Genomic DNA, 27,889 nt, shown 5'->3' with positions numbered 1-27,889 from the left:
AAGGGAAGAGAGAAGAGAAGGAGGGGGGCAGCCCCTCCCCCTAGTCCAATTCGGACTAGGCCTTGGGGGGGGGGCGCAGCCTCTCCTCTCTCTTTCCCCTAAAGCCCAATAAGGCCCATATACTCCCCGGCGAATTCCCGTAAATCTCGTGTACTCCGAAAAATACCCGAATCACTCGGAACCTTTCCGATGTCCGAATATAGTCGTCCAATATATCGATCTTTACGTCTCGACCATTTTGAGACTCCTCGTCATGTCCCTGATCTCATCCGGGACTCCGAACTACCTTCGGTACATCAAAAAACATAAACTCATAATACAAATCGTCACCGAACGTTAAGCGCGCGGACTCTACGGGTTCGAGAACTATGTAGACATGACCGAGACATGTTTCCGGTCAATAATCAATAGCAGAACCTGGATGCTCATATTGTCTCCCACATATTCTACGAAGATCTTTATCGGTCAAACCGCATAACAACATACGTTGTTCCCTTTGTCATCGGTATGTTACTTGCCCGAGATTCGATCGTCGGTATCTCAATACCTAGTCCAATCTCGTTACCAGCAAGTCTCTTTACTCGTTCTGTAATGTATCATCCTGCAACTAACTCATTAGTTGCATTGCTTGCAAGGCTTATAGTGATGTGCATTACCGAGAGGGCCCAGAGATACCTCTCCGACAATCGGAGTGACAAATCCTAATCTCGATCTATGCCAACTCAACAAACACCATCAGAGACACCTGTAGAGCACCTTTATAATCACACAATTACGTTATGACGTTTGGTAGCACACAAAGTGTTCCTCCGGTATTCGGGAGTTGCATAATCTCATAGTCATAGGAACATGTATAAGTCATGAAGAAAGCAATAGCAACATACTAAACGATCAAGTGCTAAGCTAACGGAATGGGTCAAGTCAATCACATCATTCTCTAATGATGTGATCCCGTTAATCAAATGAAAACTCATGTCTATGGCTAGAAAACTTAACCATCTTTGATCCAACGAGCTAGTCAAGTAGAGGCATACTAGTGACACTCTGTTTGTCTATGTATTCACACATGTACTAAGTTTCCGATTAATACAATTCTAGCATGAATAATAAACATTTATCATAAAATAAGGAAATAAATAATAACTTTATTATTGCCTCTAGGGCATATTTTCTTTAGTCTCCCACATGCACTAGAGTCAATAATCTAGTTCACATCGCCATGTGATTTAACATCAATAGTTCACATCTTTATGTGATTAACATCCATAGTTCTCGTCGATATGTGATCAACCCCCAAAGGGTTTACTAGGTTCAGTAATCTAGTTCACATCGCTATGTAATTAACACCCAAAGAGTACTAAGGTGTGATCATGTTTTGCTTGTGAGATAATTTTAGTCAACGGGTGTGTCACATTCAGATCCGTAAGTATTTTGCAAATTTCTATGTCTACAATGCTCTGCACGGAGCTACTCTAGCTAATAGCTCCCACTTTCAATATGTATCTAGATCGAGACTTAGAGTCATCCAGATCGGTGTCAAAGCTTGCATCGACGTAACTCTTTACGACAAACTCTTTATCACCTCCATAACTGGGAAATATTTCCTTATTCCACTAAGGATAATTTTTTGACCGCTGTCCCGTGATCTACTCCTAGATCACTATTGTACCCTCTTGCCAAACTCTTGGTGAGGTACACAATAGGTCTGGTACACAGCATAGCATACTTTATAGAACCTATGACTGAGGCATAGGGAATGACTTTTCATTCTCTTTCTATTTTCTGCCGGGGTCGGGTTTTGAGTCTTTACTCAACTTCACACATTGCAACATAGGCAAGAAGTCCTTCTTTGACTTTTCCATTTTGAACTACTTAAAAAATCTTGTCCAGGTATGTACTCATTGAAAAATATATCAAGCGTCTTGATCTATCTCTATAGATCTTGACGCTCAATATGTAAGTAATTTCACCGAGGTCTTTCTTTGAAAAACTCCTTTCAAACACTCCTTTATGCTTTCCAGAAAATTCTACATTATTTCTGATTCAACAATATGTCGTTCACATATATTTATCAAAAATGTTGTAGTGCTCCCACTCACTTTCTTGTAAATACAGGCTTCACCGCAAGTCTGTATAAAACTATATGCTTTGATCAACTCATCAAAGTGTATATTCCAACTCCAAGATGCTTGCACCAGTCCATAGATGGATCACTAGAGCTTTCATATTTTATTAGCACCTTTAGGATTGACAAAACCTTCTGGTTGCATCATATACAACTCTTCTTTAATATATCCATTAAGGAATGCAGTTTTGTTTATCCATTTGCCAGATTTCATAAAATGCGGCAATTGCTAACATGATTCAGACAGACTTTAAGCATCGCTACGAGTGAGAAAATCTCATTGTAGTCAACACCTTGAACTTTGTCAAAAACCCTTTTTGACAAGTCTAGCTTTGTAGATAGTAACACTACTATCAGCATCCGTCTTCCTCTTGAAGATCCATTTATTTTCTATGGCTTGCCGATCATCGGGCAAGCCAACCAAAGTCCACACTCTGTTCTCATACCTGGATCCCATCTCAGATTTCATGGCCTCAAGCCATTTTGCGAAATCTGGGCTCATCATCACTTCCTCATAGTAATTTCAAAAAAATTCCTACGCACACACAGGATCATGGTGATGCATAGCAACGAGAGGGGAGAGTGTGTCCACGTACCCTCATAGACCGAAAGCGGAAGCGTTATGACAACGCGGTTGATGTAGTCGTACGTCTTCACGATCCGACCGATCCAAGTACCGAACGCACGACACTGCTACCTCTTGAGCACTGCATTGGTTTTCCCTTGAAGAGGAAAGGGTGATGCAGCAAAGTAGCATAAGTATTTCCCACAGTTTTTGAGAACCAAGGTATCAATCCAGTAGGAGGCTACGCGCGAGTCCCTCGTACCTACACAAAACAAATAAATCCTCGCAACCAACGCGATAAGGGGTTGTCAATCCCTACACGGTCACTTACGAGAGTGAGATCTGATAGATATGATAGGATAATATTTTTGGTATTTTTATGATAAAGATGCAAACTAAAATAAAAGCAAAGTAAAAAAGCAACGGAAATAACTATGTGTTGGAAGATTAATATGATGAAGATAGACCCGGGGGCCATAGGTTTCACTAGTGGCTTCTCTCAAGAGCATAAGTATTTTACGGTGGGTGAACAAATTACTATTGAGCAATTGACAGAATTGAGCATACTTATGAGAATATCAAGGTATGATCATGTATATAGGCATCACGTCCAAGACAAGTAGACCGACTCCTGCCTGCATCTACTACTATTACTCCACACATCGACCGCTATCCAGCATGCATCTAGAGTATTAAGTTCATAAGAACAGAGTAACGCTTTAAGCAAGATGACATGATGTAGAGGGATAAATTCATGCAATATGATAAAAACCCCGTCTTGTTATCCTCGATGGCAACAATACAATACGTGCCTTGCTGCCCCTACTGTCACTGGGAAAGGATATCACAAGATTGAACCCAAAGCTAAGCACTTCTCCCATTGCAAGAAAGATCAATCTAGTAGGGCGAACCAAACTGATAATTCGAAGAGACTTGCAAAGCTAACCAATCATACATAAATGAATTCAGAGAAGATTCAAATATTGTTCATAGATAAACTAGATCATAAACCCACAATTCATCGGTCTCAACAAACACACCGCAAAAGAAGATTACATCGAATAGATCTCCACGAGAGAGGGGGAGAACATTGTATTGAGATCCAAAAAGAGAGAGAAAGCCATCTAGCTACTAACTATGGACCCGAAGGTCTGAGGTAAACTACTCACACTTCATCGGAGAGGCTATGGTGTTGATGTAGAAGCCCTCCATGATGGATGCCCCCTCCGGGGGAGCTCCGGAACAGGCCCCAAGATGGGATCTCATGGGTACAGAAGGTTGCGGCGGTGGAATTAGGTTTTTGGCTCCGTCTCTGATCGTTTGGGGGTACGTAGGTATATATAGGAGGAAGAAGTACGTCGGTGGAGCAACAGGGGGCCCACGAGGGTGGAGGGCACGCCCTGGGGGGGTAGGCGCGCCCCCCTACCTCGTGGCTTCCCTGTTGGTTGCTTGACGTAGAATCCAAGTCTCCTGGATCATGTTCGTCCCGAAAATCACGTTCCCGAAGGTTTCATTCCGTTTGGACTCCATTTGATATTCTTTTTCTGCGAAACTCTGAAATAGGCAAAAAACAGCAATTCTGGGTTGGGCCTCCGGTTAATAGGTTAGTCCCAAAAATAATATAAAAGTGGATAATAAATCCCAATAATGTCCAAAACAGAAGATAATATAGCATGGAGAAATCAAAAATTATAGATACGTTGGAGACGTATCAAGCATCCCCAAGCTTAATTCCTGCTCGTCCTCGAGGAGGTAAATGATAAAAACATAATTTTTTATGTGGAGTGCTACTTGGCATAATTTCAATGTAATTCTTCTTAATTGTGGTATGAATATTCAGATCCGAAAGATTAAAGATAAAAGTTCATATTGACATAAAAATAATAATACTTCAAGCATACTAACTAAGCAATTATGTCCTCTCAAAATAACATGGCCAAAGAAAGTTCATCCCTACAAAATCATATAGTTCCGTCATGCTCCATTTTCGTCACACAAGAATGCTCTCATCATGCACAACCCCGATGACAAGCCAAGCAATTGTTTCATACTTTAATAATCTCAAACTTATAAACCTTCACGCAATACATGAGCGCGAGCCATGGACATAGCACTTTGGGTGGAATAGAATATGATGATGGGGATTATGTGGAGAAGAAAAAAAGGAGAAAGTCTCACATCAACGAGGCTAATCAATGAGCTATGAAGATGCCCATCGATTGTGTTAATGCAAGGAGTAGGGATTGCCATGCAACGGATGCACTAGAGCTATAAATATATGAAAGCTCAACAAAAGAAACTAAGTGGGTGTGCATTCAACTTGCTTGCTCACGAAGACCTTGGGCACTTGAGGAGGCACATTGTTGGAATATACAAGCCAAGTTCTATAATGAAAAATTCCCACTAGTATATGAAAGTGACAAAACAAGAGACTCTCTATCATGAAGATTATGGTGCTACTTTGAAGCACAAGTGTGGTGAAAGGATAGTAATATTGTCCCTTCTATCTTTTTCTCTCTTCTTTTTTTTGGGCCTTCTCTTTTTTTATGGCCTTTCTCTCTCTGTTTTTTATTCCTCACTTGGGACAATTCTCTAGAAAATGATGATCATCACACTTCTATTTATTTACAACTCAATGATTACAACTCGATACTAGAACAAAGTATGACTCTATATGAATGCCTCCGGCGGTGTACCGGGATATGCAATGAACCAAGAGTGACATGTATGAAAGAATTATGAATGGTGGCTTTGCCACGAATACTATGTCAAATACATGATCATGCAAAGCAATATGACAATGATGAACGTGTCATGATAAACTGGATGGTGGAAAGTTGCATGGCAATATATCTCAGAATGGCTATGGAAATGCCATAATAGGTAGGTATGGTGGCTGTTTTGAGGAAGATATAAGGAGGTTTATGTGTGAAAGAGCGTATCATATCACGGGGTTTGGATGCACCGGCGAAGTTTGCACCAACTCTCAATGTGAGAAAGGGCAATGCACGGTACCGAAGAGGCTAGCAATGATGGAAAGGTGAGAGTGCGTATAATCCATGGACTCAACATTAGTCATAAATAACTCACATACTTATTGCAAATATCTACAAGTCGTCAAAAACCAAGCACTACGCGCATGCTCCTAGGGGGATAGATTGGTAGGAAAAGACCATCACTCGTCCCCGACCGCCACTCATAAGGAAGACAATCAAAGAACACCTCATGTTTCAAATTTGTTACATAACGTTTACCATACGTGCATGCTACGGGACTTGAAAACTTCAACACAAGTATTTTTCAAATTCACAACTACTCAACTAGCACGACTTTAATATCACTACCTCCATGTCTCAAAACAATCATCAAGCATCAAACTTCTCTTAGTATTCAACGCACTCATAAGAAAGGTTTTACTAATCTTGAATACCTAGCATATTAGGATTAATTAAGAAAATTAGCATGCTATTTAAGACTCTCAAAATAATCTAAGTGAAGCATGAGAGATCAATATTTTCTATAAAACAAATCCACCACCGTGCTCTAAAAGATATAAGTGAAGTACTAGAGCAAAAACTATATAACTCAAAAGATATAAGTGAAGCACATAGAGTATTCTAATAATTTCCGAATCATGTGTGTCTCTCTCAAAAGGTGTGTACAGCAAGGATGATTGTGGTAAACTAAAAAGAAAAGACTCAAATCATACAAGACGCTCCAAGCAAAACACATATCATGTGGTGAATAAAAATATAGCTCCAAGTAAAGTTACCGATGGAAGTAGACGAAAGATTGGATGCCTTCCGGGGCATCCCCAAGCTTTGGTCCCCAAGATTAGGCTCTTGCCACTCCTTGTTCCATAATCCATCAAATCTTTCACCCAAAACTTGAAAACTTCACAACACAAAACTTAGCAGAAAATCTCGTGAGCTCCGTTAGCGAAAGAAAACAAAAGACCATTTGAAGGTACTGTAATGAACTCATTATTTATTTATATTGGTGTTAAACCTACTGTATTCCAACTTCTCTATGGTTTATAAACTATTTTACTAGCCATAGATTCATCAAAATAAGCAAACAACACACGAAAAACAGAATGTGTCAAAAACAGAACAGTCTGTAGTAATCTATAACTAATGCAAACTTCTGGAACTCCAAAAAATCAGCCAAAATAGGACGACCTAGAAAATTTGTTTATTGTTCAGCAGAAATTGGAATCAATATTTTATCACGTTCTGGTGATTTTTAACAATTGTTTTCGTGAACAGAAAGTTTCTGGAAATTTCTGCAAGATCAAATAACTATCATCCAAGAAGATCCTATAGGTTTAACTTGGCACAAAGACTAATTAAAACATAAAAACACATCTAACCAGAGGCTAGATCAAATATTTATTCCTAAACAGAAGCAAAAAGCAAAAAACTAAAAATAAAATTGGGTTTCCTCCCAACAAGCGCTATCGTTTAACGCCCCTAGCTAGGCATAAAAGCAAGGATAGATCTAGGTATTGCCATCTTTAGTTCGCAATCCATAAGTGGCTCTCATAATAGATTCATATGGTAGTTTTATTTTGTTCCTAGGGAAGTGTTCCATGCCTTTCTTTAATGGAAATTGAAATCTAATATTCCCTTCCTTCATATCAATAATTGCACCAATCGTTCAAAGGAAAGGTCTACCAAGAATAATAGGACATGAAGGATTGCAGTCTATATCAAGAACAATAAAATCTATGGGCACATAGTTCCTATTTGCAACAATAAGAACATCATTAATTCTTCCCATAGGTTTCTTAATAGTGGAATCCGCAAGGTGCAAGTTTAAAGAGTAATCATCAAAATCATTGAAACCTAGCAAATCACACAAAGTTTTTGGAATCATGGAAACACTAGCACCCAAATCACACAAAGCATAGCATTCATGATCTTTAATCTTAATTTTAATAGTGGGTTCCCACTCATCATAAAGTTTTCTAGGGATAGAAACTTCCAACTCAAGTTTTTCTTCATAAGATTGCATCAAAGCATCAACGATATGTTTGGTAAAAGCTTTATTTTGACTATAAGCATGAGGAGAATTTAGCACGGATTGCAACAAGGAAATACAATCTATCAAAGAGCTATTATCATAATTAAATTCCTTGAAGTCCAAAATAGTGGGTTTATTAATATCTAGGGTTTTGATTTCTTCAATCCCACTTTTATGAATTTTAGCATCAAGATCTAAAAACTCCGAATTTTTGGAACACCTTCTAGGTAAAGGTGGATCATATTCAGTCCCATCATTATCAAGATTCATATTGCAAAACAAAGATTTAATAGGGGACACATCAATAACTTTTAGATCTTCATCTTTATTTTCATAAAAATCTGGTTTAGCGGCCATCTTATTTACTAAGGTAGCCTGCTTATCTAATATCTCAGCTATCAACTTTTCAAGACGAGCAATTTGGGATCTCAAACCATCAAATTCTTTAGACATATCATCGAGCTCTTTATTCATATAACTCATAAAGCCTTTTTGTTCTTTAAGCTCGTTTCTGAAGAAATTATTATGCTCAAATTGCAAAACCATAAAACTCCTGACATTGTTTTAGATCTCTTCTAACCTTTTAAGGTGAAGATCACCAAATCTAGGTAGAGCCATCATGACAAGCAAGCAATCCAACACATGAGCGAACAAGAGACAGGCAAAAAGAGGCAAACGGAAAAGAGAGGGCCAATAAAATGGCAAGGGTGAAGTGGGGGAGAGGAAAACGAGAGGCAAATGGCAAATAATGTAATGCGGGAGATAAGGGTTTGTGATGGGTACTTGGTATGTTGGCCTTTGCGTAGACCTCCCCGGCAACGGCGCTAGAAATCCTTCTTGCTACCTCTTGAGCACTGCGTTGGTTTTCCCTTGAAGAGGAAAGGGTGATGCAGCAAAGTAGCGTAAGTATTTCCCTCAGTTTTTGAGAACCAAGGTATCAATCCAGTAGGAGGCTACGCGCGAGTCCCTCGTACCTACACAAAACAAATAAATCCTCGCAACCAACACAATAAGGGGTAGTCAATCCCTACACGGTCACTTACGAGAGTGAGATCTGATAGATATGACAGGATAATATTTTTGGTATTTTTATGATAAAGATGCAAAGTAAAATAAAAGCAAAGTAAAAAACAACGGAAATAACTAAGTGTTGGAAGATTAATATGATGAAGATAGACCCGGGGGCCATAGGTTTCACTAGTGGCTTCTCTCAAGAGCATTAGTATTTTAAGGTGGGTGAACAAATTACTGTTGAGCAATTGACATAATTGAGCATAGTTATGAGAATATCTAGGTATGATCATGTATATAGGCATCACGTCCGAGACAAGTAGACCGACTCCTGCCTGCATCTACTACTATTAATCCACACATCGACCGCTATCCAGCATGCATCTAGAGTATTAAGTTCATAAGAACAGAGTAACGCTTTAAGCAAGATGACATGATGTAGAGGGATAAATTCATGCAATATGATAAAAACCCCATCTTGTTATCCTCGATGGCAACAATACAATACGTGCCTTGCTGCCCCTACTGTCACTGGGAAAGGACACCGCAAGATTGAGCCCAAAGCTAAGCACTTCTCCCATTGCAAGAAAGATCAATCTAGTAGGCCAAACCAAACTGATAATTCGAAGAGACTTGCAAAGATAACCAATCATATATAAATGAATTCAGAGAAGATTCAAATATTGTTCATAGATAAACTTGATCATAAACCCACAATTCATCGGTCTCAACAGACACACCGCAAAAGAAGAGTACATCGAATAGATCTCCACGAGAGAGGGGGAGAACATTGTGTTGAGATCCAAAAAGAGATAGAAAGCCATCTAGCTACTAACTATGGACCCGAAGGTCTCAGGTAAACTACTCACACTTCATCGGAGAGGCTATGGTGTTGATGTAGAAGCCCTCCGTGATGGATGCCCCCTCCGGCGGAGCTCCGGAACAGGCCCCAAGATGGGATCTCGTGGGTACAGAAGGTTGCGACAGTGGAATTAGGTTTTTGGCTCCGTCACTGATCGTTTGGGGGTACGTAGGTATATATAGGAGGAAGAAGTACGTCGGTGGAGCAACAGGGGCCCACGAGGGTGGAGGGCGCGCCCCCCTACCTCGTGGCTTCCCTGTTGGTTGCTTGACGTAGGGTCCAAGTCTCCTGGATCATGTTCGTTCCGAAAATCACGTTCCCGAAGGTTTCATTCCGTTTGGACTCCGTTTGATATTCTTTTTCTGCGAAACTCTGAAATAGGCAAAAAACAGCAATTCTGGGCTGGGCCTCCGGTTAATAGGTTAGTCCCAAAAATAATATAAAAGTGGATAATAAAGCCCAATAATGTCCAAAACAGAAGATAATATAGCATGGAGCAATCAAAAATTATAGATACGTTGGAGACGTATCAGGCACCTCCGAGTCCAGCACACGTTCAGCTCGATGATGTCCCACGAACTCTGATCCAGCAGAGCTTAGAGGGAGAGTTCCGTCAGCATGACGGCATGATGACGGTGATGATGATGCTACCGATGCAGGGCTTCGCCTAAGCACCGCTACGATCTGATCGAGGTGGATTATGATGGAGGGGGCACCGCACACGGCTAAGAGATCAATGATCAATTATTGTGTCTATGGGGTGCCCCCTGGCCCCGTATATAAAGGAGTGCAGGAGGGGGGAGAGGGCTGGCCCCTATGGCGCACCCTGGAGGAGTCCTACTCCCACCGGGAGTAGGATTCTCCCCCTTCCAAGTAGTAGGAGTAGGAGTCAAGGAAAGGGAAGAGAGAAGAGAAGGAAGGAGGGGCCGCAACCCCTCCCCCTAGTCCAATTCGGACTAGGCCTTGGGGGGCGCGCAGCCTCTCCTCTCTCTTTCCCCTAAAGCCCAATAAGGCCCATATACTCCCCGGCGAATTCCCGTAATTCTCCGATACTCCGAAAAATACCCGAATCACTCGGAGCCTTTGCGATGTCCGAATATAGTCGTCTAATATGTCGATCTTTATGTCTCGACCATTAGACTCCTCGTCATGTCCCTGATCTCATCCGGGGCTCTGAACTACCTTTGGTACATCAAAACACATAAACTCATAATACAAATCGTGACCGAACGTTAAGCGTGCGGACCCTACGGGTTCGAGAACTATGTAGACATGACCGAGACACGTTTCCGGTAAATAGCAATAGCGGAACCTGGATGCTCATATTGGCTCCCACATATTCTACGAAGATCTTTATCGGTCAAACCGCATAACAACATACGTTGTTCCCTTTCTCATCGGTATGTTACTTGCCCGAGATTCGATCGTCGGTATCTCAATACCTAGTTCAATATCGTTACCGGCAAGTCTCTTTACTCATTCCGTAATGTATCATCCTGCAACTAACTCATTAGTTGCATTGCTTGCAAGGCTTATAGTTATGTGCATTATCGAGAGGGCCCACAGATACCTCTCCGACAATCGGTGAAAAATCCTAATCTCGATCTATGCCAACTCAACAAACACCATCGGAGACACCTGTAGAGCACCTTTATAATCACCCAGTTACGTTGTGATGTTTGGTAGCACACAAAGTGTTCCTCCGGTATTCGGGAGTTGCATAATCTCATAGTCATAGGAACATGTCTAAGTCATGAAGAAAGCAATAGCAACATACTAAACGATCAAGTGCTAAGCTAACGGAATGGGTCAAGTCAATCACATCATTCTCTAATGATGTGATCCCATTAATCAAATGACAACTCATGTCTATGGCTAGGAAACTTAACCATCTTTGATCCAACGAGCTAGTCAAGTAGAGGCATACTAGTGACACTCTGTTTGTCTATGTATTCACACATGTACTAAGTTTCCGGTTAATACAATTCTAGCATGAATAATAAACATTTATCATAAAATAAGGAAATAAATATTAACTTTATTATTGCCTCTAGGGCATATTTCCTTCAGTTGTGTCACCTCCAGTTGGACCCATGGGCCTTGTACGAATGAGAATTGCATTTAGTATGCCTTGGGACATGCTTCCACCCACTTGGCCGCGACCCCTTAGTCCTATATAAGTACATCAATCTAGTAGCGGTTTCTTTGGGTTTTGTTTAGGTAAAAAATAGCCATTGCAACTTCATGTACTTCGCTTAAATCCAACGACCAGACCAAGACCGCTTTTGGAACCATACCTTTATCAATACTTCATCTATATTCGCAATACTAAGATCGCCTTTATCATATTCTTGTTCGGTCTTCGATCGCTTGCAATAATAGTCCTTCAGGGTCAGGTTGATCGTGTTCCGATGTGGTCAATAACCTCTGAGAGTTGGTTTAAGGATTTCTAAGGCACAACATCCTGCATGTTTGTAGTCGGATCGTCAAAGCTGACCCCACCAAATCGATAGTTATCATCTCACTGAAAGACGGGACACCTTCACCTCTATCATGTGGTATCAATTTTTAGGTTGCTTGGTGAGAATTCAGTTATGCCTATATTATATTTATTTTCTTACTTATTGTTCAAAAAATGCACAAAAAGGTTAGATCTATTCATCCTTTGTCGAAGCCAATCTGAGCCTTTGAAATTTTCTTTTCAGTGCTTGCGTAGTTGAATTATCGGTTGCATCGTCGTGTCGAGTTGTTGGTCTTAGTGTTGATGACTGATATTTTTATACTCATTGAACCTTTCTTTAAACCGAGATATTTCAATCAAGTCTAGATATTCACTTTGATATTGCCATTAATGAATGCAAAGGATTCCACAAATCCTTTGTTTATTGTGTTTCTACGGGAAATGGGCTAAATATGGACGAAAGCAAGTGAGAGCATGAAAAGGAGTGAAGGAGGAGGTAGAAGAACTCAATAGGAGGTGCACCACAAGAAACAATGCGAAAGATGGCGTACCATGCGACCACAACTGCTCGCATGAGCAGTTGTATGGCATGGAAACTGAGGCCTCTCGTCCACCTGAACAACTTCTATAAAGGGGTCAAGGCCGAAATGTCAATATAACATCAGCGAGCAAAGCCAGAAGGGGCTCATCCTCATCCATCACCAGCAACCCTAGCCCCCGCCATTTCCATCTCCATACCCACCATCACCACCATAGTTTCTTCTGTTGGAGATATGCCATAGAGGCAATCATGTATGATGATATTTCCTATGTGTTTATGAATAAATATATCAATGATGTGTAGCGGCAAGTACGTGACTTCTTTGTGCGACTATGCATTGTATGATGACTATCATAAATGGTCCCTAGTCAAAAGGGCTATGTGGATGTGCAGCCATCTAGACTAGCATATGACAAGGTGGATGGCTTGGTCTCACTAGCCATGAAGCATTGGATGCTAGTCAGATAATGTGGACTCGGAAGGATCTGGTTGGATTTGACATAGTCGTATCCGAGTCGATATAAGGTCCGAGTCGGATAGACCCGACTATGAGATGCAACGACAGGTCATCTGTGAGTCTCTAGTACAACATACGTTCTATTTCCTAACACCTCAGCTGGCGCATGTACTCAGGATGGTGACAGACCTGCTTTGGGCCAACCAAACACTATTCCGTAACTAGGTAGTTATAAAGGTAGGTTCCAGACCTGTCCAGACCCGTGCTGCGAGACAAGGTCGAGCAAGATGGGATTTTCCCCTTCGATCAGGAGAGATATACTCTGGGCACCTTGTGTGATCCGACGAAGATAAGCACGGCCATACGACAAGTATTATGAGATAATCCAGTTTGTGATCGGCATCACTGGAACGAGAAAGAGGTTAGACTAGTAGAAGGATGATAGACTTGCCTTAAGCCTGACAACATATATCGTGTGGCAAAGCGAACAAAAGTGTGACATGTTGTACAGGTTTGCCAACCGGCTTCATTGTCTACTTGGTGGTCGGCATGCCTTGCTGGAGGCCGCTACCAAACAAGCAGGTCATAGGTCACGCGCTTAAAGGAAGGAACATGTGAGGATGTGTCCGACTCCACGAGTCAGATGTGATCCTACTTGGACTAGGATCCTGATGGGGAACGTAGTAATTTCAAAAAAATTCTACGCACACGCAAGATCATGGTGATGCATAGCAACGAGAGGGGAGAGTGTTGTCCACGTACCCTTGTAGACCGAAAGCGGAAGCGTTAACACAACGCGGTTGATGTAGTCGTACGTCTTCACGATTCGACCGATCAAGTACCGAACGTACGGCACCTCCGAGTTCAGCACACGTTCAGCTCGATGACATCCCTCGTACTCCGATCCAGCTGAGTGTTGAGGGAGAGTTTCGTCAGCACGACGGCGTGGTGACAATGATGATGTTCTACCAACGCAGGGCTTCGCCTTAGCACCGCTACGATATTATCGAGGTGTAATATGGTGGAGGGGGGCACCGCACACGGCTAAGAGATCGTTGATCAATTGTGTGTCTAGAGGTGCCCCCCTGCCCCCGTATATAAAGGAGCAAGGGGGGTTCGGCCGGCCAAGGGGAGAGGCGCGCCAGGAGGAGTCCTACTCCTACCGGGAGTAGGACTCCCCCCTTTTCCATGTTGGACTAGGAGAGAGAGGGGGAAGAGGTGGAGGGGAGGAAGGAAAGGGGGGCGCCGCCCCCTCTCCTTGTCCTATTCGGACTAGGGGGGAGGGGCGTGCGGCTCTGCCCTGGCCTCCTCTCCTCTCTTCCACCTAGGCCCACTAAGGCCCATTAAGTTACCGGGGGTTCCGGTAACCTCCCGGTACTCCGGAAAAATCCCGATTTCACCCGGAACACTTCCGATATCCAAACATAGCCTTCCAATATATCAATCTTTATGTCTCGACCATTTCGAGACTCCTCGTCATGTCCGTGATCACATCCGGGACTCCGAACAACCTTCGGTACATCAAAACATATAAACTCATAATATAACTGTCATCGTAACGTTAAGCGTGCGGACCCTACGGGTTCGAGAACTATGTAGACATGACCGAGACACCTCTCCGGTCAATAACCAATAGCGGAACCTGGATGCTCATATTGGCTCCCACATATTCTACGAAGATCTTTATCGGTCAGACCGCATAACAACATACGTTGTTCCCTTTGTCATCGGTATCTTACTTGCCCGAGATTCGATCGTCGGTATCTCGATACCTAGTTCAATCTCGTTACCGGCAAGTCTCTTTACTCGTTCCGTAATACATCATCCCGCAACTAACTCATTAGTTACAATGCTTGCAAGGCTTATAGTGATGTGTATTACTGAGTGGGCCCAGAGATACCTCTCCGACAATCGGAGTGACAAATCCTAATCTCGAAATACACCAACCCAACAAGTACCTTTGGAGACACCTGTAGAGCACCTTTATAATCACCCAGTTACGTTGTGACGTTTGGTAGCACACAAAGTGTTCCTCTGGTAAACGGGAGTTGCATAATCTCATAGTCATAGGAACATGTATAAGTTATGAAGAAAGCAATAGCAACATACTAAACGATCGAGTGCTAAGCCAACGGAATGGGTCAAGTCAATCACATCATTCTCCTAATGATGTGATCCCATTAATCAAATGACAACTCATGTCTATGGCTAGGAAACATAACCATTTTTTATCAACGAGCTAGTCAAGTAGAGGCATACTAGTGACACTCTGTTTGTCGATGTATTCACACAAGTATTATGTTTCCGGTTAATACAATTCTAGCATGAATAATAAACATTTATCATGATATAAGGAAATAAATAATAACTTTATTATTGCCTCTAGGGCATATTTCCTTCTGTCTCCCACTTGCACTAGAGTCAATAACCTAGACTACACAGTAATGATTCTTACACCCATGGAGTCTTGGTGCTGATCATGTTTTGCTCGTGGAAGAGGCTTAGTCAACGGGTCTGCAACATTCAGATCCGTATGTATCTTGCAAATTTCTATGTCTCCCACCTGGACTAAATCCCGGATGGAATTGAAGCGTCTTTTGATGTGCTTGGTTCTTTTGTGAAATCTGGATTCCTTTGCTAAGGCAATTGCACCAGTATTGTCACAAAAGATTTTCATTGGACCCGATGCACTAGGTATGACACCTAGATCGGATATGAACTCCTTCATCCAGACTCCTTCATTTGCTGCTTCCGAAGCAGCTATGTACTCCGCTTCACACGTAGATCCCGCCACGACACTTTGCTTAGAACTGCACCAACTGACAGCTCCACCGTTCAATGTAAACACGTATCCGGTTTGTGATTTAGAATCGTCCGGATCAGTGTCAAAGCTTGCATCAACGTAACCATTTACGATGAGCTCTTTGTCACCTCCATAAACGAGAAACATATCCTTAGTCCTTTTGAGGTATTTCAGGATGTTCTTGACCGCTGTCCAGTGATCCACTCCTGGATTACTTTGGTACCTCCCTGCTAAACTTATAGCAAGGCACACATCAGGTCTGGTACACAGCATTGCATACATGATAGAGCCTATGGCTGAAGCATAGGGAACATCTTTCATCTTCTCTCTATCTTCTGCAGTGGTCGGGCATTGAGTCTTACTCAATCTCACACCTTGTAATATAGGCAAGAACCCTTTCTTTGCTTGATCCATTTTGAACTTCTTCAAAACTTTGTCAAGGTATGTGCTTTGTGAAAGTCCAATTAAGCGTCTTGATCTATCTCTATAGATCTTGATGCCCAATATATATGCAGCTTCACCGAGGTCTTTCATTAAAAAACTCTTATTCAAGTATCCCTTTATGCTATCCAGAAATTCTATATCATTTCCAATTAGCAATATGTCATCCACATATAATATCAGAAATGCAACTGAGCTCCCACTCACTTTCTTGTAAATACAGGCTTCTCCAAAAGTCTGTATAAAACCAAATGCTTTGATCACACTATCAAAGCGTTTATTCCAACTCCGAGAGGCTTGCACCAGTCCATAAATGGATCGCTGGAGCTTGCACACTTTGTTAGCTCCCTTTGGATCGACAAAACCTTCCGGTTGCATCATATACAACTCTTCTTCCAGAAAACCATTCAGGAATGCAGTTTTGACATCCATTTGCCAAATTTCATAATCATAAAATGCGGCAATTGCTAACATGATTCGGACAGACTTAAGCATCGCTACGGGTGAGAAGGTCTCATCGTAGTCAATCCCTTGAACTTGTCGAAAACCTTTCGCAACAAGTCGAGCTTTATAGACAGTAACATTACCGTCAGCGTCAGTCTTCTTCTTGAAGATCCATTTATTTTCAATGGCTTGCCGATCATCGGGCAAGTCAACCAAAGTCCATACTTTGTTCTCATACATGGATCCCATCTCGGATTTCATGGCCTCAAGCCATTTTGCGGAATCTGGGCTCACCATCGCTTCTTTATAGTTCGTAGGTTCGTCATGGTCTAGTAACATAACCTCCAGAACAGGATTACCGTACCACTCTGGTGCGGATCTTAATCTGGTTGACCTACGAGGTTCAGTAATAACTTGATCTGAAGTTTCATGATCATTATCATTAACTTCCTCACTAATTGGTGTAGGTGTCGCAGAAACTGGTTTCCGTGATGATCTACTTTCCAATAAGGGAGCAGGTACAGTTACCTCATCAATTTCTACTTTCCTCCCACTCACTTCTTTCGAGAGAAACTCCTTCTCTAGAAAGGATCCATTCTTAGCAACGAATGTCTTGCCTTCGGATATGTGATAGAAGGTGTACCCAACAGTTTCCTTTGGGTATCCTATGAGGACACATTTCTCCGATTTAGGTTCGAGCTTATCAGGTTGAAGTTTCTTCACATAAGTATCGCAACCCCAAACTTTAAGAAACGACAACTTTGGTTTCTTGCCAAACCATAGTTTATAAGGCGTCGTCTCAACGGATTTCGATGGTGCCCTATTTAGAGTGAATGCAGCCGTCTCTAAAGCATAACCCCAAAACGATAGCGGTAAATCAGTAAGAGACATCATAGATCGCACCATATCTAGTAAAGTACGATTACGACGTTCGGACACACCATTACGTTGTGGTGTTCCGGGTGGCGTGAGTTGCAAAACTATTCCGCATTGTTTCAAATGTAGGCCAAACTCGCAACTCAAATATTCTCCTCCATGATCTAATCGTTGAAACTTTATTTTCTTGTTATGATGATTTTCAACTTCGCTCTGAAATTCTTTGAACTTTTCAAATGTTTCAGACTTATGTTTTATTAAGTAGATATACCCATATCTGCTCAAATCATCTGTGAAGGTGAGAAAATAACGATATCCGCCACGAGCCTCAGTATTCATCGGACCACATACATCTGTATGTATGATTTCCAACAAATTAGTTGCTCTCTCCATAGTTCCAGAGAACGGTGTTTTAGTCATCTTGCCCATGAGACACGGTTCGCAAGTACCAAGTGATTCATAATCAAGTGGTTCCAAAAGTCCATCATTATGGAGTTTCTTCATGCGCTTTACACCGATATGACCTAAACGGCAGTGCCACAAATAAGTTGCACTATCATTATCAACTCTGCATCTTTTGGCTTCGACATTATGAATATGTGTGTCACTACTACCGAGATTCATTAAAAATAGACCACTCTTCAAGGGTGCATGACCATAAAAGATATTACTCATATAAATAGAACAACCATTATTCTCTGATTTAAATGAATAACCGTCTCGCATTAAACAAGAGCCAGATATAATGTTCATGCTCAACGCTGGCACCAAATAACAATTATTTAGGTCTAATACTAATCCCGAAGGTCGATGTAGAGGTAGCGTGTCGACGGCGATCACATCGACTTTGGAACCGTTTCCCACACGCATCGTCACCTCGTCCTTGGCCAGTGTTCGCTTAATCCGTAGTCCCTGTTTCGAGTTGCAAATATTAGCAACAGAACCAATATCAAATACCCAGGTGCTACTGCGAGCTCTGGTAAGGTACACATCAATAACATGTATATCACATATACCTTTATTCACCTTGCCATCCTTCTTATCCGCCAAATACTTGGGGCAGTTCCGCTTCCAGTGACCAGTCTACTTGCAGTAGAAGCACTCAGTCTCAGGCTTAGGTCCAGATTTGGGTTTCTTCTCCTGAACAGCAACTTGCTTGTTGTTCTTCTTGAAGTTCCCTTTCTTCTTCCCTTTGCCTTTTTTCTTGAAACTAGTGGTCTTAGTGACCATCAACACTTGATGCTCCTTTTTGATTTCTACCTCCGCTGCCTTTAGCATTGCGAAGAGCTCGGGAATTGTCTTATTCATCCCTTGCATGTTATAGTTCATCACGAAGCTCTTGTAGCTTGGTGGCAGTGATTGAAGAATTCTGTCAATGACGCTATCATCCGGAAGATTAACTCCCAGTTGAATCAAGTGATTGTTATACCCAGACAGTTTGAGTATATGCTCACTGACAGAACTATTCTCTTCCATCTTGCAGCTGTAGAACTTATTGGAGACTTCATATCTCTCAATCCGGGCATTTGCTTGAAATATTAACTTCAACTCCTGGAACATCTCATATGCTCCATGACGTTCAAAACGTCGTTGAAGACCCGGTTCTAAGCCGTAAAGCATGGCACACTGAACTATCGAGTAGTCATCAGCTTTGCTCTGCCAGACGTTCATAAATTCTGGTGTTGCTCTTGCAGCAGGCCTGGCACCCAGCGGTACTTCCAGGACGTAATTCTTCTGTGCAGCAATGAGGATAATCCTCAAGTTACGGACCCAGTCCGTGTAATTGCTACCATCATCTTTCAACTTTGCTTTCTCAAGGAACGCATTAAAATTCAACGAAACAACAGCACGTGCCATCTATCTACAATTAACATAGACAAGCAAGATACTATCAGGTACTAAGTTCATGATAAATTTAAGTTCTATTAATCATATTACTTAAGAACTCCCACTTAGATAGACATCCCTCTAATCATCTAAGTGATTACGTGATCCAAATCAACTAAACCATAACCGATCATCACGTGAAATGGAGTAGTTTTCAATGGTGAACATCACTATGTTGATCATATCTACTATATGATTCACGCTCGACCTTTCGGTCTCAGTGTTCCGAGGCCATATCTGCATATGCTAGGCTCGTCAAGTTTAACCTGAGTATTCTGCGTGTGCAAAACTGGCTTGCACCCGTTGTAGATGGATGTAGAGCTTATCACACCCGATCATCACGTGGTGTCTGGGCACGACGAACTTTGGCAACGGTGCATACTCAGGGAGAACACTTTTATCTTGAAATTTTAGTGAGAGATCATCTTATAATGCTACCGTCAATCAAAGCAAGATAAGATGCATAAAAGATAAACATCACATGCAATCAATATAAGTGATATGATATGGCCATCATCATCTTGTGCTTGTGATCTCCATCTCCGAAGCACCGTCATGATCACCATCGTCACCGGCGCAACACCTTGATCTCCATCGTAGCATCGTTGTCGTCTCGCCAACTATTGCTTTTACGACTATCGCTACCGCATAGTGATAAAAGTAAAACAATTACATGGCGATTGCATTGCATACAATAAAGCGACAACCATATGGCTCCTGCCAGTTGCCGATAAATCGGTTACAAAACATGATCATCTCATACAATAAAATATAGCATCATGTCTTGACCATATCACATCACAACATGCCCTGCAAAAACAAGTTAGACGTCCTCTACTTTGTTGTTGCAAGTTCTACGTGGCTGCTACGGGCTTAGCAAGAACCGTTCTTACCTACGCATCAAAACCACAACGATAGTTTGTCAAGTTGGTGTTGTTTTAACCTTCGCAAGGACCGGGCATAGCCACACTCGGTTCAACTAAAGTGAGAGAGACAGACACCCGCCAGTCACCTTTAAGCAACGAGTGCTCGCAACGGTGAAACCAGTCTCGCGTAGGCGTACGCGTAATGTCGGTCCGGGCCGCTTCATCTCACAATACCGCTGAACCAAAATATGACATGCTGGTAAGCAGTATGACTTATATCGCCCACAACTCACTTGTGTGCTACTCGTGCATATAACATCAACGCATAAAACCAGGCTCTGATACCACTGATGGGGAACGTAGTAATTTCAAAAAAATTCTACGCACACGCAAGATCATGGTGATGCATAGCAACGAGAGGGGAGAGTGTTGTCCACGTACCCTCGTAGACCGAAAGCGGAAGCGTTAACACAACGCAGTTGATGTAGTCGTACGTCTTCACGATCCGACCGATCAAGTACCGAACGTACGGCACCTCCGAGTTCAGCACACGTTCAGCTCGATGACGTCCCTCGAACTCCGATCCAGCCGAGTGTTGAGGGAGAGTTTCGTCAGCATGACGGCATGGTGACAATGATGATGTTCTACCGACGCAGGGCTCCGCCTTAGCACCGCTACGATATTATCGAGGTGTAATATGGTGGAGGGGGGCACCGCACACGGCTAAGAGATCGTTGATCAATTGTGTGTCTAGAGGTGCCCCCCAGCCCTCGTATATAAAGGAGCAGGGGGGGTTCGGCCGGCCAAGGGGAGAGGCGCGCCAGGAGGAGTCCTACTCCTACCGGGAGTAGGACTCCCCCCTTTTCCATGTTGGACTAGGAGAAAGAGGGGGAAGAGGTGGAGGGGAGGAAGGAAAGGGGGGGGGCCGCCGCCCCCTCTCCGATTCCTATTCGGACTGGGGGGGAGGGGCGTGCGGCTCTGCCCTGGCCTCCTCTCCTCTCTTCCACCTAGGCCCACTAACGCCCATTAAGTTACCGGGGGGTTCCGGTAACCTCCCGGTACTCCGGAAAAATCCCAATTTCACCTGGAACACTTCCGATATCCAAATATAGTCGTCCAATATATCGATCTTTACGTCTCGACCATTTAGATACTCCTCGTCATGTCCGTGATCACATCCGGGACTCCGAACAACCTTCGGTACATCAAAACATATAAACTCATAATATAATTGTCATCGTAACGTTAAGCGTGCGGACCCTACGGGTTCGAGAACTATGTAGACATGACCGAGACACCTCTCCGGTCAATAACCAATAGCGGAACCTGGATGCTCATATTGGCTCCCACATATTCTATGAAGATCTTTATCGGTCAGACCGCATAACAACATACGTTGTTCCCTTTGTCATTTGTATGTTACTTGCCCGAGATTCGATCGTCGGTATCTCGATACCTAGTTCAATCTCGTTACCGGCAAGTCTCTTTACTCGTTCCGTAATACATCATCCCGCAACTAACTCATTAGTTACAATGCTTGCAAGGCTTATAGTGATGTGTATTACTGAGTGGGCCCAGAGATACCTCTCCGACAATCGGAGTGACAAATCCTAATCTCGAAATACACCAACCCAACAAGTACCTTTGGAGACACCTGTAGAGCACCTTTATAATCACCCAGTTACGTTGTGACGTTTGGTAGCACACAAAGTGTTCCTCCGGTAAACGGGAGTTGCATAATCTCATAGTCATAGGAACATGTATAAGTTATGAAGAAAGCAATAGCAACATACTAAACGATCGAGTGCTAAGCCAACGGAATGGGTCAAGTCAATCACATCATTCTCCTAATGATGTGATCCCGTTAATCAAATGACAACCCATGTCTATGGCTAGGAAACATAACCATCTTTGATCAACGAGCTAGTCAAGTAGAGGCATACTAGTGACACTCTGTTTGTCTATGTATTCACACAAGTATTATGTTTCCGGTTAATACAATTCTAGCATGAATAATAAACATTTATCATGATATAAGGAAATAAATAATAACTTTATTATTGCCTCTAGGGCATATTTCCTTCAGATCCAGGCCAAAAAGAATTTGGGCTTTAGGGTCCATGCGTGGCCCAAGTGTTGAGTCCGGCATGGATGCCTATATATAGTGGAGGTGCAACACACTCATGAGTTGATCGCTTCAGCGCCATTACTAGGGCTTTGCATGTGTTGCAACTAGCCACCAATAAAATGAATTGTGTGCGATGGCGGAGACATCAAGCACTATTCAGATTAGAGTCGCATGTGTGATATGTGGCTCGCAATGGATCCATACAAACTGTTTGTGATTAGCCTAAACAACAGAAATGATTAGCCACATCAAGGTGTGTGCGATAGATGGCATACAGTTCACTCGGATGAACTGATTGCGGTTACCCAAGACAACAGAAATGATCAGCCAGATCAAGGTGTGTGCGATAGATAGCATACAGTTCACTTAGTTGAACTCTTTGTGATTAGCCAAAATAATATAAACGGTCAGCCAGATCAAGGTGTACGATAGACGGCATACAGTTCACTCGGATGAACTGCTTGCGATGAGCCAAAATAAACACAAACGATTCGTCTTAAAAAGATGTGTGATACACGGCAAATAGGTCAGTAATCATAATTGTGTGGGAAGACCGATAATAACATGGACTTCCTGCTAATATGCCATGTGTGTTGTGGGCAAATGCTTGCTGGTATACAATTGTGATGCAACCAGGGTTAACGTTAACATTGTTGCTTCTCAAACATTGTCATGTGCCAAAGGATTACGGATCAAAGATATTTATGTGCCAAAAATATTTCAGTTTGTTGGAAATAATAACGAGGTTGAAGCTTTGGTTGCCACCATGACTAAATAAGCATCTCCAGCACAAGAGATGTGTTTGTTTGAGTCTTGGAGGGACAACGTTGGGTGTTCATGCACACATGCATTAGAGAGTCAGGGAGGACGTACACATGCAAGTGGGTCCAACCATGGATTAATTAGCAACCAAGCAATGTACGTGCATGAAAGAAATGACTCATACACTAGCATGTTTGATATTAAAAAAAAAGGAGAGATATGGTTATGCAGCGAGCAAGCAACAGATTGAATGGCAAGGAAAGAGCTGATGGTTTCGTTCCAGATATAAAGTGTCCGTATTGGTTAAAAAAGGAAGCTCTGAAGATTAACTTCCTCTTTTTGTTCTTGCCTCACAAGGAAAATACCGATGTGATTAGGGTGGCCAGATCGTGGGACTTGCTTTGCTTATGTGCGACAGGATGGGGCCCAGCTGGAGAGGCGAACGTGACTAGAGTCCAGAGGGTTATTTTAGTTAGGAGCTTCTTCGGTCGGTCAATAGTTACCTTTTTAGTTTTAAGTCGATTATTTATTTCTTTTGAGATATATTAGTTGTGTGCGATGCAAGTCATGTAAAACTGTAAATAGTCAAGTTTGGTCAATGTAAAAAGCAGGTTATTTTTTATGAAATAGACATGATGTGTTTTTCAGGGTAGACACCTGTATCATGTTTTGGAGGGATCTTTAGAAAACCTCTGTGTTGCGATTTCTTTTCGTGGAAATTGTTTTGCGCGTGAGTACCTTCGTCGAGATTGGTTTTCTCGTGCTGGACCGCAAGGTTCAAACCCTCTACTTCGTGTACATCGCGTGCGCAGGCGAGAAATTGCTACTGCTGGTGATGGAGTGTCGCGAAAGAACGGGCCGCAACAATAGATCAGATCTCGCTACGAGGTTCGGTCTATATCAATTTGTTTCAAAGCAAAGGTTGTTCATGGTACAATATTTTTCTTCGAGTTCTATTGAATTTTTTATCATGAGGAAAGATTGTAGCTCGCAAATGATGATGTCGGCGGAGAAGGGTCCATTGCATGGCTTGCCGTGGTACCAATGCTATACACGTGTGCGTGTAGGGCCGGTGAATTGTGCAACCTTGATGAATTGCTATTCTGAGATGAACTTGATGAGTCAGACTATGGTTGATGCTTTGAACATGCCGTTGATTGAACATCCAGAACCATACGAGCTTTGGTGGAAGGACAAGTTTGTCAAGATCATGCATCGCGGCGAGGTACGGTTTATCCAACGTGGACTTGGTGATCTAGTCATGTGTGATGTGCTTCCAATGCACATGCATACATGCTCAATACTGTTAGGAAAACTATGGACAGACAAAAGACAGTTGGCATATCATTCAGTTGGTAAATTGTCTTTTGTTCGCGGAGGACAATACATACTAGTTGATTCGTACACATCAGAGAAGTTTATGGGTGATCGCAAGAAGCGGGATGTTGCTCAAGCTGCATTAGAAGTGAAGAAGATGAAGGTTGAGGCTGGTGAAATTTTTCCAAGTGTAGTTTAGTCTACAGATAAAAATATTGATGAAGAGCTTAACTTGAAACCGAGGACGCTTTCGCTTGAAGGGGGAGAGGTTATTGCAACCAGGGTTAACGTTAACCTCATTGCTGCTCAAACATTGTCATGTGCCAAAGGATTACGGATCAAAGATATTTATGTGCCAAAAATATTTCAGTTTCTTGGAAATAGTAACGAGGTTGAAGCTTTGGTTGCCACCACGACTAAATATGCATCTCCAGCACAAGAGATGTGTTTGTATGAGTCTTGGAGGTACAACGTTGGCTGCTCATGCACGCATGCATTAGAGAGTCAAGGAGGACGTACACATGCAAGTGGGTCCAACCATGGATTAATTAGCGACCAAGCCATGTACGTGCATGAAAAAAATGACTCATACACTAGCAAGTTTGATATTAAAAAAGGAGAGATATGGTTATGCAGCGAGCAAGCAACAGATTGAATGGCAAGGAAAGAGCTGATGGTTTCGTTGCAGATATAAAGTGTCCGTACTGGTTTAAAAAGGAAGCTGTGAAGATTAACTTCTTATTTTTGTTCTTGCCTCACAAGGAAAATACCGATGTGATTAGGGTGGGCAGATCGTGGGACTTGCTTTGCTTATGTGCGACGGGATGGAGCCCACCTAGAGAGGCGAATGTGAGTAGAGTCCAGAGCGTTATTTTAATTAGAAGCTTCTCCGGTCGGTCAATAGTTACCTTTTTGGTTTTAAGTCGATTATTTATTTCTATTGAGATATATTTGTTGTGTGTGATGCAAGTCATGTAAAACTATAAATAGTCGAGTTCGGTCAATGTAAAAAGCAGGTTATTTTTTATGAAATAGACACGATGTGTTTTTCAAGGTAGACACCCATATCATGTTTTGGAGGGATCTTTAGAAAATCGCTGTGTTGCGATTTCTCTTCGTGGAAATTGTTTTGCGCGTGAGTACCTTTGTCGAGACTTGTTTTCTCGTGCTGGACAGCAAGGTTCAAACCCTCTACTTCGTGTACATCGCGTGCGCGGGCGAGAGGTTGCTACTGCTGGTGGTGGAGTGTCGTGAAAGACCGGGCCGCAACAACAGATCAGATCTCGCTACAAGTTTCGATCTATATCAATTTGTATCAGAGCAAAGGTTGTTCATGGTAAAATATTTTCCTTCGAGTTCTATTGAATTTTTTATCATGAGGAAAGATTGTAGCTCGCAAATGATGATGTCGATAGAGAAGGATCCATTGCGTGCCTTGCCGTGGTACCAGTGCTTTACACATGTGCGTGTAGGGCCGGCGAGTTGTCCAACCTTGATGAATTGCTATTCTGAGATGAACTTGGTGACTCAGACTATGGTTGATGCTTTGAACCTGACGTTGATTGAACATCCAGAACCATACGAGCTTTGGTGGAAGGACAAGTTTGTCAAGATCAAGCATCGCGTCAGGTATGGTTTATTCTACGTGGACATGGTGATCTAGTCATGTGTGATGTGCTTCCAATGCACATGCATACATGTTCAATACTGTTAGGAAAACCATGGACAGATAAAAGACAGTTGACATATAATTCAGTTGTTAAATTTTCTTTTGTTCGCGGAGGACAATACATACTAGTTGATTCATACACATCAAAGAAGTATATGGCTGATCGCAAGAAGCGGGATGTTGCTCAAGCTGCATCAGAAGTAAAGAAGATGAAGGTTGAGGCTGCTGAAATTTTTCCAAGCGTCGTTCAGTCTACAGATAAAAATATTGTTGAAGAGCTTAACTCGAAACCGAGGACGGTTTCGCTTGAAGGGGGAGAGGATGATGCAACCAGGGTTAACGTTAACCTCGTTGCTCCTCAAACATTGTCATGTGCCAAACAATTACGGATCAAAGATATGTATGTGCCAATTTTTTTTCAGTTTGTTGGAAATAATAACGAGGTTGAAGCTTTGGTTGCCACCACGACTAAATATGTATCTCCAGCACAGGAGATGTGTTTGTTTGAGTCTTGGAGATACAACGTTGGGTGTTCATGCACGCATGCATTAGAGAGTCAAGGAGGACGTACACATGCAATTGGGTCAAACCATGGATTAATTAGTGACCAAGCCATGTACGTGCATGAAAGGAATGACTCATACACTAGCATGTTTGATATTAAAAAAGGAGAGATATGGTTATGCAGCGAGCAAGCAACAGATTGAATGGCAAGGAAAGAGCTGATGGTTTCATTCCAGATATAAAGTGTTCATACTGGTTTAAAAAGGAAGCTCAGAAGATTAACTTCCTATTTTTGTTCTTTCCTCACAAGGAAAATACCGATCTGATTAGGTTGGCCAGATCGTGGGACTTGCTTTGCTTATGTGCGACAGGATGGGCCCCACCTCGAGAGGCGAACGTGACTAGAATCCAGAGGGTTATTTTAATTAGTAGCTTCTTCGGTCGGTCAATAGTTACCTTTTTAATTTTAAGTCGATTATTTATTTCTTTTGAGATATATTAGTTGTGTGCAATGCAAGTCATGTAAAACTATAAATAGTCGAGTTCGATCAATGTAAAAAGCTGGCTATTTTTTATGAAATAGACACGATGTATTTTTCAGGATAGATACCCGTATCATGTTTTGGAGGGAACTTTAGAAAACCTCTGTATTGCGATTTCTCTTCGTGGAAATTATTTTGCGCGTGAGTACCTTTGTCGAGACTGGTTTTCTCGTGCTGGATCCCAAGGTTCAAACCCTCTATTTCGTGTACATCATGTGCGCGGGCGAGAGGTTGCTACTGCTGGTGGTGGAGTATTGTGAAAGATCGGGCCGCAACAACAGATCAGATCTCGCTACGAGGTTTGGTCTATATCAATTGGTATCAGAACAAAGGTTGTTTAGGGTACTATATATTTCTTTGAGTTCTATTGAATTTTTTATCATGAGGAAAGATTGTAGCTCGCAAATGATAATGTCGGCGGAGAAGGATCAATTGCGTGCCTTGCCGTGGTACCAATGCTTTACGCGGGTGCGTGTAGGGCCGGCGAGTTGTGCAATCTTGATGAATTGCGATTCTGAGATGAACTTGGTGAGTCAGACTATGGTTGATGCTTTGAACCTGACGTTGATTGAACATCCAGAACCATACGAGCTTAGGTGGAAG

Source organism: Triticum aestivum, chromosome 5D (genome assembly GCF_018294505.1).
Source record: "Triticum aestivum cultivar Chinese Spring chromosome 5D, IWGSC CS RefSeq v2.1, whole genome shotgun sequence".
Lineage (NCBI taxonomy): Eukaryota > Viridiplantae > Streptophyta > Magnoliopsida > Poales > Poaceae > Triticum > Triticum aestivum.
The sequence above is the reverse complement of the archived record's forward strand: the minus strand, read 5'-3'. Positions refer to the sequence as shown.